Source organism: Acartia tonsa, chromosome 9 (assembly GCF_053477335.1).
Source record: "Acartia tonsa isolate MP-2025a chromosome 9, ASM5347733v1, whole genome shotgun sequence".
In the NCBI taxonomy this organism is placed as follows: Eukaryota; Metazoa; Arthropoda; class Copepoda; order Calanoida; family Acartiidae; genus Acartia; species Acartia tonsa.
In genome coordinates, this window is record NC_137268.1 from 38,252,479 (window position 1) to 38,263,981 (window position 11,503).

An 11,503-nucleotide genomic window follows, 5' to 3' on the forward strand; every position below is an offset into this window, starting at 1 on the left:
TAGGCGTCCAAGGGGGGGGGTAATGGGCCATTTGGCACCCCCAAACGATTTTGGGGGTGCCGTAGGCACCCCCAAAATTTTGTGAACAATACCCCCCCCAAAAAAAAATTACCCCTACCTTGGGGGTGCCGTAGGCACCCCCAACGATTTTGGGGGGGGGTATTTACCCCCCCCAAACCATTTTGAGGGGGGTAATTACCCCCCCCAAAATAAATGTTCTTTAAAAAAAATTTTTTGGGGGGGGTATTTACCCCCTCCAAGTTGAATGTTCTTAAAAAAAGATTTTACTGAAAATTTTTTTTTGAGGGGGGGAGGGGGTAAACTAGTTATAAAACTTACCAGGACCTATAAGACGCTTCACTTTAAAGTATAATCATATTGGTTCATTGGTTAGTGAGTTAATTATTGTATTTTTATGTTCTAAAGAATGAGATACTACTATATATTTGAATAGTAGTGGCGCCCTAAGCATCTAAGAACTCGTGTTTTCTAAAGGGTAAAAAGGGAGGAGAAAAATAGCCTAAAACCACTCAAAGGATTGACCTATAATAGTGTGGAACCATCATGGGATCTATGTGAAGCTTTCCTAAAAAGGAGAACTCAGTATTAAAAGTAATGAAATCTGAAGCTATAGTCAAATAAACCTTACTTTACTACTTTATGTTATAGGATAGTACTTATTAACTTAATAGATTAGGTAGGTGCTTTTTTTACATAATTAAATTACCCCCCCCAAAAATTTTACCCCCGGGGTAAATTAGTTTGGGGGGGGTAATTACCCCCCCCAACAGATTTGGGGGGAGTATTTACCCCCCCCAACAGACTTTAGGGGGGGTAATTACCCCCCCCAATCAAATTTTACCCCCGGGGTAAAAATTTTGGGGGGGGTAAAAAAAAATTTCGGCGCGCTTCGCGCGCCATTTTACCCCCCCCAAACACGAATTACCCCCCCCCCTAAAATTTTTTACCCCCCCCAAAAAAAAAAGCTTGGACGCCCCTGCGTCTGTCCTACTGTGGTATTCGGCAACCGTGAGCCATGTCTATGGCACCCCTGATCTGGGGTTCGGTGGAGGGTCAATGGCCCTCCCCCGAGTCCTGGGGAAGGGGTCTAGTGACCCCCTCCCTACGCTTAGAATTAATGATTTGAATCTGTCATGTTTATTATGGTTAACTGTATTCTTAATTCTCCCCCACCCTTTCCAGGGATGGGGGAATCATTATTGCCCAAACTGACCATTGTATATGTATTATTTATGCTTTCATGTTATGATTATTTATTCCTATCCATGTAATTATTGTTTGTTGTATATAGCTTCAGTATCTCTTAACCCTTCAATAAAGTGACAACTGAAAATAGATGTTGATCATTATCTAGTGAAAGCTAGAGAAGCGTAGCTTCTCTATAGTAAGGTGTCCACGTCTGTCACACTGCCGTAATCTAATTGAACTCCGGTGTCTGCCATTTATCCTCGGCGGATACCACAACTTTGGTGACAGCTGTGTGAGATTACGGCGAACCACAAGTGTAGAGCAGACGCGCATCTGAGGCTAAGGTACTCCCAGCAGTGAATCTGGCAAAACTGACGCAAGCAACCTGAATTACCCACCCTGGACAGCAAAGTTTAACTCTGCATCCGGCAGTTGTGGAAGCGAAACAGCGAAATCTGACGAATAACCGCGAGCAGCGCTGATATCTAACGGAGAATTGAGCGCCAAAAGGGCTGAAACAGGCCTGCGGACCGGCTGAAACAAGCCAAATACGTGTAGACGGCTGAAAATAGGCCAACTTTACTGCAAGAAATAGCAGGATCCGAACCAGTGGCGCTAGCAGGACGGGACATTCCCTGCCGCCATCAGCCGGATTTGGATCAGCGGCGCTAGCAGGACGGGACATTCCCTGCCGCCGATAGGCTGAAACATGCCACATAGCTGCAAGCTGCGAGCTAACATACGGGTGTAGTGCACCAGAACAGAGAAAAACTACGTCAACCCCGAGTATCCTGAGAAGCTACAACGCAGCCACCCATCTAGAAAACAGATATTATATCACATTTGCAGGGATTACCACCCTAGTGTGATGGCCAAACAATAGATTTATGAGCAAGGCTTGGATTACTGTGTATTGTGATAACAGCTAAAAATAGAACAGAGTTGGTCAACAAATCTGTTATGCAATTGTGATAAGGACAAAAATAGAGGCTAGATGTAATATAATCAAAACAATCTCAAGCCCACAGCACAACAACAATACACCCCTTATTCCAAGGGAAGGGGAGGGGCCCCTCTCCATTGAAGGCAAATACAATCAGGGTGATATAACAGATAAGCCTAAGATTAAGAAGAAAAGGCCCTATTACACCAGCACACAGTTACCCCCCTCCCTCACAGGGGGAACGGACGGAGTTACCCCCGTCCCCTCACGCGCTTCCCCCTTCCTACCCACACTAGACTAAGTCCGTCTGTAGTGTGGAGCTAGCGATCGGATACACAGAGCGCCATTCACGGGTAGCGCAACAGAGTGCGGAAAATATCATAAATCCAACGGACGAAGCGGACCAATGAGAGAGCGAGCTGAGGGGTGAGAGCGCGTTTTCCCTGTGTGCGCGGATTTGACGGCGCGAACGCGCGTTACAAGGACAGAAGATTCCACGCACACACACACACACACACACTCACACCAGAGCGGAGCTACTCCATAGCATTTAACAGGGGTATTTTTAGCAAACAAAGAATTGCAAGTTTCTTTCCTCCTAGCTCTAGTGTGATAAGGGAAAACCCAATCAGTTCCTGACAGCAGTTCAGACCCTCAACATCTATCTACCTCAACACCTCACTATTGATAAGTACAGCTAAGTTATATCTTTGCAACTAAACTCCCAACCTAGTGATACAACCAGTGTTGGCTGTTAGGCTAGGAAGCCTCAAGTGACAAACCATTCATTGTAGTACTGTATAACTTTGTGCCCGCCGTTTCACCGTTGACCCAATGGACCAGCATCAAGTCCCAGTAGGTGACCAAGCCCCAGGATGGCTCCAGGATGACCCCCAGCCGGCCCCAGCCGAGTACCGCAAGCTGATGCTGAGCAATCTGCCGGAGTTTAGAGGGCCGCCCAAGCAATCCTGGTCGGCACATATCCGCCGACTTGAGATGTCATGGGCGGCTTACCGCGTGCCACCTCATGATTCCCTCAACCGCCGCAACGCCCTACTACTGTCATTGGTAGGGCAAGCGGCGGAAATGGCGTCCCATCTGTTTGGCGAGGCAGGCCAAGCCTTGACCTACGAACAGGTCAAGACCGAGTGTGAATTGCTATTTCGCCCTGCTTTTGAATCCCAAACGCTTAAACAAGCGTTTAGGGATTACAAGCAACACTCGACAGAACCTATACAAGCGTACATATCAACTAAGTGCGCCTTGTATAGGGACGCCTACAACCATGAGGATCTTGAGTTGTTGGTGGACGAATTAAATCGTGGAATTCGTAACGCCAATGTAAAACGCCTCATGATGAACCATGAAATTGCGAGTGTACCTGAGTACACTCGCAAGGCCATGTTCACCGTGACCATGGTTACCAAGCAGCTGAAGGAAGGTGTGTGCTTAGTGGACTCGACCGACGGGCTGACTGGATCTGCCTGCATCCAGTTGCCCCAATATGACGAGTCGGAGCCAATGGAGATTGGCTCCTTGGCTCCGGGTCTCCACCAGATGGGGAAGGTCGCTCCAGATGACAAGGTTCCAGGCCGCTGCTACCGCTGCCAGGGGAGAGGCCACCGAGCTCGAGACTGTCCAACGCCTGTGGAAGTTAGCCTAGAGGAGAGGCGCACCCAGCCACGCCGTGACCGTTCTGCCAAGTGTGAGCGTTGCCACTATGACGGTCACACGGCGGCCGATTGTAGAGCTGACTGGGCCCAGGTAGCCAGCCGCAGGCGCACCGCCGACAAGGGTGCCCCTTCAGGGAAGCCCAGCAGAGTGGCCCATATGGAAGGGAGCGCGCCCCCAGCACCACCACCGCAAGCAGCCGCCCCCAGAGCTGCGGACCGAGCCGATGGGATGCCGCAGTTCGGGACTGTCCCAGCTAGAATCAACGTACTGGGCGGCGCGGCTGAACCCAACCGGGTTGGCCTAGGCTTCAGTCTTAACCATCTGGGGCCAGAGCTGATACAGCCCAACAACATAGCCGAGCCAGAGGTGCTGAGGCCCCAGCCTTTCAGCCTCAACATGATGGAACCTGCCCGACTGAGATTACCCAACAAGAGTGGAGGGGCGCTGCCCAGCGTCCCTGAGACGGTGTATGGGGAGGCCCTGACAGCCGCTGAACGAGAGAGGCAGGAGGTGCTAGCCAGCACCTCTGCATCGATGTATGGGACGCCACCCGGCGTCGCCACCTGGGATGATGGGGGGGTGCTATCCAGCGCCTCCCACCTGGTGCCTGGGGCGACAACCGTCGCCGCCACCGAGATACCTGGATCCTGGAACGAGCCAGCCTCCAACCTGATGTCTGGGGCGACAACCGTCGCCGCCACCGAGAGACCTGAGTCCTGGAACGAGCCAGCGGTCCCAGAGGAAGGGGTGACACCCGTCACCCCCAGCCAGCCAGCGCCACCAGTCTGCAGGGAGAGCCCAGCTACATGCCAGCCAGCGCCACCAGCCTGCAGGGAGAGTCCAGCTACATGCCATCCAGAGCCCTCTACCAGCCAAGGGAACCCAGCTGCTCACCATCAGGATAAGTTGAATTTGTTAAATGTGTTGCATCCAAAATATTGTAAACACCCAGCCTTGCCTGTGCCCCCTGCACCTGAGGCTGGGGAGATTGAAATTTGGGAAAATAAGGACTTGCCTGTGCCACATGCACCTGAGTTCCTAGGGCAGGGGAGGGCATTGAGTAAGGGCGAGCCTGTGCCACATGCACTTCAGCCCCATGCCACTGGGCATGCCTTGGACCAGGGAAGGGAGCACTTAGGGCTAGGGGAGCCGACACCCAGGCAAGTGCCAGTCGCTTGCCAGTCTGTCATTGGGGAGGGTATCGGGGTGCCTCGGCCGCATACAGATAACGCTCAATGGAAATTTGTATCTAGCCAGGAGCAGCCCAGCCGTGTCCAGCCCCAAGAAGCAGCCGTGACCAGAGCCGGAGATCCCCAGCCGCGTGTACGAGGAAGATGGTTACCTGGAAGCCTCTCCCATTGGTGGATGGTCCTGTGGGGCCTCCTGCTGGCAGCCGTGTGGCCTACAACCAGCTACGTCCTGGTGGGATGGGACTGTGCCAACCCCACCCATGTCACGTCTTACAATAAAGAAAAGATGTGTGACACGGAGCCCCTACACCAGGAGGTGCCCCTGGGCCATGAAATACACGTCCTGCAGCAAGTCAAGGTGAGGGAAACCACTGGGTTCAGCTGTCAGCTCACCGTGTCCCAGTGGACATTCAGGTGTGGGGTATGGGGTCACCTCAAGGTGACCTCGGTCCCCACCCTCATGAGGCCAACCAAGATAGACCCAGAAGCGTGCCGAGACCTGGCCAGGAACCGAGTATACACGTTGCCAGGCAAGACCCAGCCACTGACGTTCCAGCTGAACCACCCCCTGTTCTTCACCATCGACATGGTGGGCGCCCTCGTCAACAGCCCCGAGGGGGTGGGTTGCGAGGGGGAGGACGTCCACTTTGAGGGCCAGCTATACCGCAATGAATTAGTGCTCCAGGAGCGGCGGCTGCTGGTCAAGGAGGAGACCTATGTGGTGGAGGATGGACGGGTGGAGTCCCAGTCTGACCACCTGACCCTCGAGTGTCCCCATTCTGAGCTGTCCTGTATCACTGGGGAAGCAACCTACGTGTGGGACCACCTGGGAAGAGATTGCCCCTTGAGGCTGATCCGCAGCCTCCAGCCCAACCTGGTGAGGGATGCATATCTGGTTGACCATCAGGCCCAGTTTTTCATCAACATGACCAACCCCACCTCAATTGTGAACTGCGACTTCGAGGCCCATGCCACCAACCATCCAGCGTTGTTCGTGGCAGCTGACCCAGCCGCGGCTGCGCTGCCCAGGGTGTCGGCCAGGGATGTTGACGTTCCCCTTCAAGCACAGATCCATGCAGGTTATATTGGGTTTACCCTGGAAACGCACATGAAAAGCACTGCAGCGGAAGAAGTAGCGGCCAACTGCTGGAAGCTCCAGCAACTAGATCCGGCCCACCCGGTGCGTGTCCAGGGGAGCACGTTCTCGGTACTGAGGGGAGACATCCTGCTGCAGCTGACCTGCCAAAGGCACAAGTATGTTGTCCGCGAACACAAGGAGTGTTGGGACAAAGTGCCAGTGGAGCCCACAGGTTTTGTAGACGCTGTGACACGGGTATACAGTGAGCACGCCACCAAGATTCCCTGCTCCTCCACCTACCCCCTGACTGTGCACGCGGAGGAAGGCTGGATAGAGTTAACCCCTGCTCCCAAGAAGAGGCCACCCCCGCTGGATACGCCTAAGCAGTTGTTGACAGAACCCTTAGATGACTTCAGTTCAGGTGGTTTGTATTCGCAGGCTGAGTTGAACGACTGGCAACAACTGCTGGCGTTCCCAGCATACAAGAGTGCCATGCTGACCGGCCTATCCTATGGCTCCTGCGTTCAGCAAGGCAGCTGTTCGGCCACAGGAGACCATGGGATAGTGTCCTACAACATTGACCGACTGGCGGAGGAAGGAGAGGCAGCCCTGGATGTCTGGGCAGGATTTAGACAAGCCATCCACGAGTGGGGAGATGGCGCCGCCATACTGTGCTTGCTGTTGCTGATCCTCAAACTGCTGGGGGACCTAACCATCATTTCTCTGGCAGCAGCACAAGGAGGAGTCCGGGCAGCCCTGAATGCGATATCACAAGTGTTCCTGTACCATCCAGCTTTATATAGGAAAGCGCTGGCTAGAGCCAGGCTCAACCATGCCAAGTCCCGGGACTTTTCAGTGGACTGGGATGCCATTCCCATCGGCAGGGAAGCAGCCGAGGAAATGGTGTCTATGAAATCAACTGACAGCGGGCATGACCGCCCAGGTAGGCCAGGACCGCCCTCTGGCAGACCCCGCGGTCCCTCAGGAGGACAGGCCGCTGCTCAGACAATCAACCTGGCAGCCAGTGCCCCAGCCGCTGCCAACAACAACCCGCAGGCCCCACTGCTGACCGTTCCAGCAACAACTGTGCCACCAGCAAACCTGATACCTGCCGGCGCTGACCAACGTATCCAACCCAAGTCAGCCTCTGCCTTCTATCCCACATTGGGAGCCCATCAACCCTAAGAAGATACTCACCACTAGGATTCCATTGAATCATTATCGTTTGTATATATTTTAGCCCTAAGGAGCGGGCCGAAGGCCTCAACCACTGTCGGAAGTCTGATAGGGAAACCACCTCCCAGCCAGAGGGGAGAGTTGTGGTATTCGGCAACCGTGAGCCATGTCTATGGCACCCCTGATCTGGGGTTCGGTGGAGGGTCAATGGCCCTCCCCCGAGTCCTGGGGAAGGGGTCTAGTGACCCCCTCCCTACGCTTAGAATTAATGATTTGAATCTGTCATGTTTATTATGGTTAACTGTATTCTTAATTCTCCCCCACCCTTTCCAGGGATGGGGGAATCATTATTGCCCAAACTGACCATTGTATATGTATTATTTATGCTTTCATGTTATGATTATTTATTCCTATCCATGTAATTATTGTTTGTTGTATATAGCTTCAGTATCTCTTAACCCTTCAATAAAGTGACAACTGAAAATAGATGTTGATCATTATCTAGTGAAAGCTAGAGAAGCGTAGCTTCTCTATAGTAAGGTGTCCACGTCTGTCACACTGCCGTAATCTAATTGAACTCCGGTGTCTGCCATTTATCCTCGGCGGATACCACACTACCGTTTCAGAGCTTCGCTTTTAACGATGTTGTCATCCGTGTTTTCATTGTATTTTGTATGCTTTTGATGTTATGTTTAAAATAAAACTTTTTAAAACTTTATTATTGTATATTAAATAAGGCTTAATAAGTGCGCTTAAGCTGCTTATAGGAGCTCGAGCACATCTTTTGAAAAGCTGAAAAAGGGTTAAAGTATTATGCTCCATTTATCGATTAGTGGAAATTTACAACAGATAAATACCTGTCTTAGTGCAAGAATAGGCTTCAATGTGCTATAAATGTTTCTTCTCCACACAAACAATAATGGGGGGGGGGGGGGGGGAGGGGAGCAAGTTGGATCTGGATTGGATTAATCAAAGTTACATTAATAATTATAATCTTTCAAAGTTAGGAATAATTAATTTATCTTTCTACTAGACTTGTCTAGATGTCTTTAAATACTTCTAATTGAAATGATTAATATGTCTGACCTGAATTTTGAATAAAAATAATTTCGTCCTCTGTTATGTAAATAAATCACAATAGCGTACGGTACTCTAAATGACTCTAATTTAGAAGTGATAGTAGTTTAACAAATTGTTTTACAAACCACAATCTCTGTGTGTTTGTATTTACTTGTCTAGATGTCTTTAAATACTTCTTAATAAAGTTTAGTTCTTAGTTATTTCGATATGACTGAATATAAGCCTGTAACTGCATGATTGTAAATCAATGTTTAGAATCTTTCTATCAATTTAAAACCTAGCCTAAAAATAACTGTAATTCTCTAATTATTAAAATTTTCCACTTTTACATGTTAGAATTTAAATTATCCTAAATCTTTACTAAATGTTTATCGTAAGGAAATTAGCGCATAAAACTTAAATCATTTGTAAAGCTATTCAGTGAATGGTAAGAAATTTTTTTTTTCTAACTGTTCTGAACTTTTTTGGTTGTTTTGTATTTGCATAAGTTGTGACAATTCTAAGAAACTTGAAGGAAATACCAACAAACTTTGGCATGGGCAAAAATCAGGAATGAAGAGACACTTCAGTGAAGTAGTTGATGTGCCTAATAAAAAATTACGCCATACAATACAAATGACCAATGGCAGGCCAGTATATATTGCAATTAATTAAAGGTCTCTCGTTGGTCATTTGTATCGTGTGAAGTCATTTTTATTATGCACTATCAACTGTTGAAATTTCAGTTTCACACCAAAATCTAAATCTTCTCCCTCGATTTTTTTATTAGCACTCCAATTGAGATTTTGTATCCCCCCTCACCTTCCTTTCCCCTAAAAAATGATAAAAAAGCTTGGGCGTCTTCTTGTAAGACCATCTACTTATTGAGTTTCTGGTAACGATCATAGAGTTGCTACGCTCTCCAAATCGTGTCTGATAAAAGAATCATCTTACAAGGTTTTAAGACATGTCTAATTGAACGATAAGAGCAATTCGTTACGGACACACGGACTGACGAACCCTATTTATAGAAAAGATTCGCTTAAGAAAATGAAAGTGTCAAAATACATACTAACTAGCAAGTAGATTACAAAATTCGATATATCATATTAAAGGCGTACAGAAGGGGAATGTATTCTGATCTATGAAAAAATTTTTATAGAGGTGAAGCCAACCTTGACAAGGTTCTACACCCCACTGATACAACCTTGAAAGCATAAGTGGGAGGACTGTAAAAAAAATTAGAGGTGCTTTGAGAACCCCCTTGGCAAAACCCTGAGAACGCCACTGTATTATATTGATGGATGTAGAATATACGTAGATATTATGACAGGGGAAATATTGTCGTCAATTTAGGTTGCTATTTCCCCTTTCATTTATTGCTCAGTTTGTATATCCTGTAGGAGGGGAGGATGTGGGGTATGGATAAGATCGTTATTTATCCAGCTACAAGTTTCATTTTATTATTAGAGTACATGATAATCTGGTGTAAGTTCCAAGTAGTAATAAATCTTTTAGTTGTTAAACACAAAGCGTTATGATAGATTGGACCTGTCAACACAATCTCTGCAAACTGAAACCATTCATTTTTGACCATAATTTAATAAGTGAAGAAATATAGCTAATTAAAAAATCTAGTCACTTCTTTTTTACATTGCTTTGTCAGGCGCGTGACATTAATGGTGAGATTAGTCAGGGAGGTGATAGGTTCGATTCTCGGTCCGACACCGCGTCATAACTATAGACGTTGAAATGGTCCCTACTGCTGCTATGCCGGTTGTGCGACATAAATAGTTAGAGTAGGGGGAATGCCATAGTCCATAAATTCATCACCTTGCACAGTTAGAACTTCTCAGACAAAGGTGGTGCAATCGAAGGGTTGCTTGTGTACATAATATCCCATTACAAGAGGATGATGCTCTGAATTCTCTAGATGATGATCACTTAATAATCAATAGCAGAATTCTGCCTTTTCCAATTTTATTGGTAGGCTTTGTATTAATTTCGAGTTATTTCACTTTGTTTTTTTGTTTGTCTTAATATAAACACTCTCCGAAATAGCAGTGAAGTTGAGCAAAAATAACAAACAGACATCCAATCCTTTGATTGCATTATCTTTGTCTGGAATTTTTAACGACGAACCCCAAACTGTCCCACTTCGAGAAAGACGATTCCAGTGACGTCATATACACAGAAAGGGGGGAAGAAAATCTCTTCAAAAGAGATGGGAAAAAAGGGAAGATATTTTCTTACCCCCTTCCCTAAACGTATATGACGTCACTGGGATCGTCTTTCTCAAAGTGGGGCAGTTTGGGGTTCGTCATTTTTAACTGTTTGCAGGCCAAGGCATATCCCCGTCTCTAACTATTAGGTTAACGTGCCGGACATAGAACAAAAATTTGATTAAATAATATTTGAGGGAATGTCCTTTTGTACAAAAATTAGGACCTACCACTCACGTTTTAACCAGGGATCTAAAGGGATAAGTGATGGTCGATAGATTGATGTACATCTCCAAAGATAGTAGACAAAATTATCCCTTCTGTAAACTAAAATTAGTTGTTGAAATATTTGAACATTCAACTTAATAAACCAACCAATCAAAGTTCAGTAAAGTCCCCAAAGTTGGTAAGCCAACTAATAAGAATGCATTACGATAAAACTTTGGGGACTAGTGTAATAAACAGCCTATTGTCCCTCTCTCTCTTCGTTTTAACTCCCTGGGTTTTGATGCAAATATGTTTGTGTGTCTACTCATGCTGTCATAGGCTCAATGATAAACATAAATAATCATTCAAACTTTGAGTAAAATATAATATAGATTGGTTAATAAGACAACCTTATATTTTTATGTTTCTTATTATCAATTTAACAGCGTCTATCATTCTTTCTTTCTTTCTCTCTTTTTTTCTATTTCATTTTCTCTTTCAGACCCTTTCTCTTTTTTCTCTCTTTACTTCCTTTCCTTTCTTTCTTTCACTATCTCTCTAATTCTGTCTTTATTTTTTTATTTCTCTTATTTCCTTCTATCTATTCATCTTACTTTCTTTCTTTTTCTTTCTATTTATTTCTCTTCTCTCTATCTTTCTCTCTCTCTTGCTCTTTGTTTTTCCTTCCGTTTTCTTTTCGTTTTCTTTCATAGCCATATTATCTCTTTATTCTCTTTTATCCCCT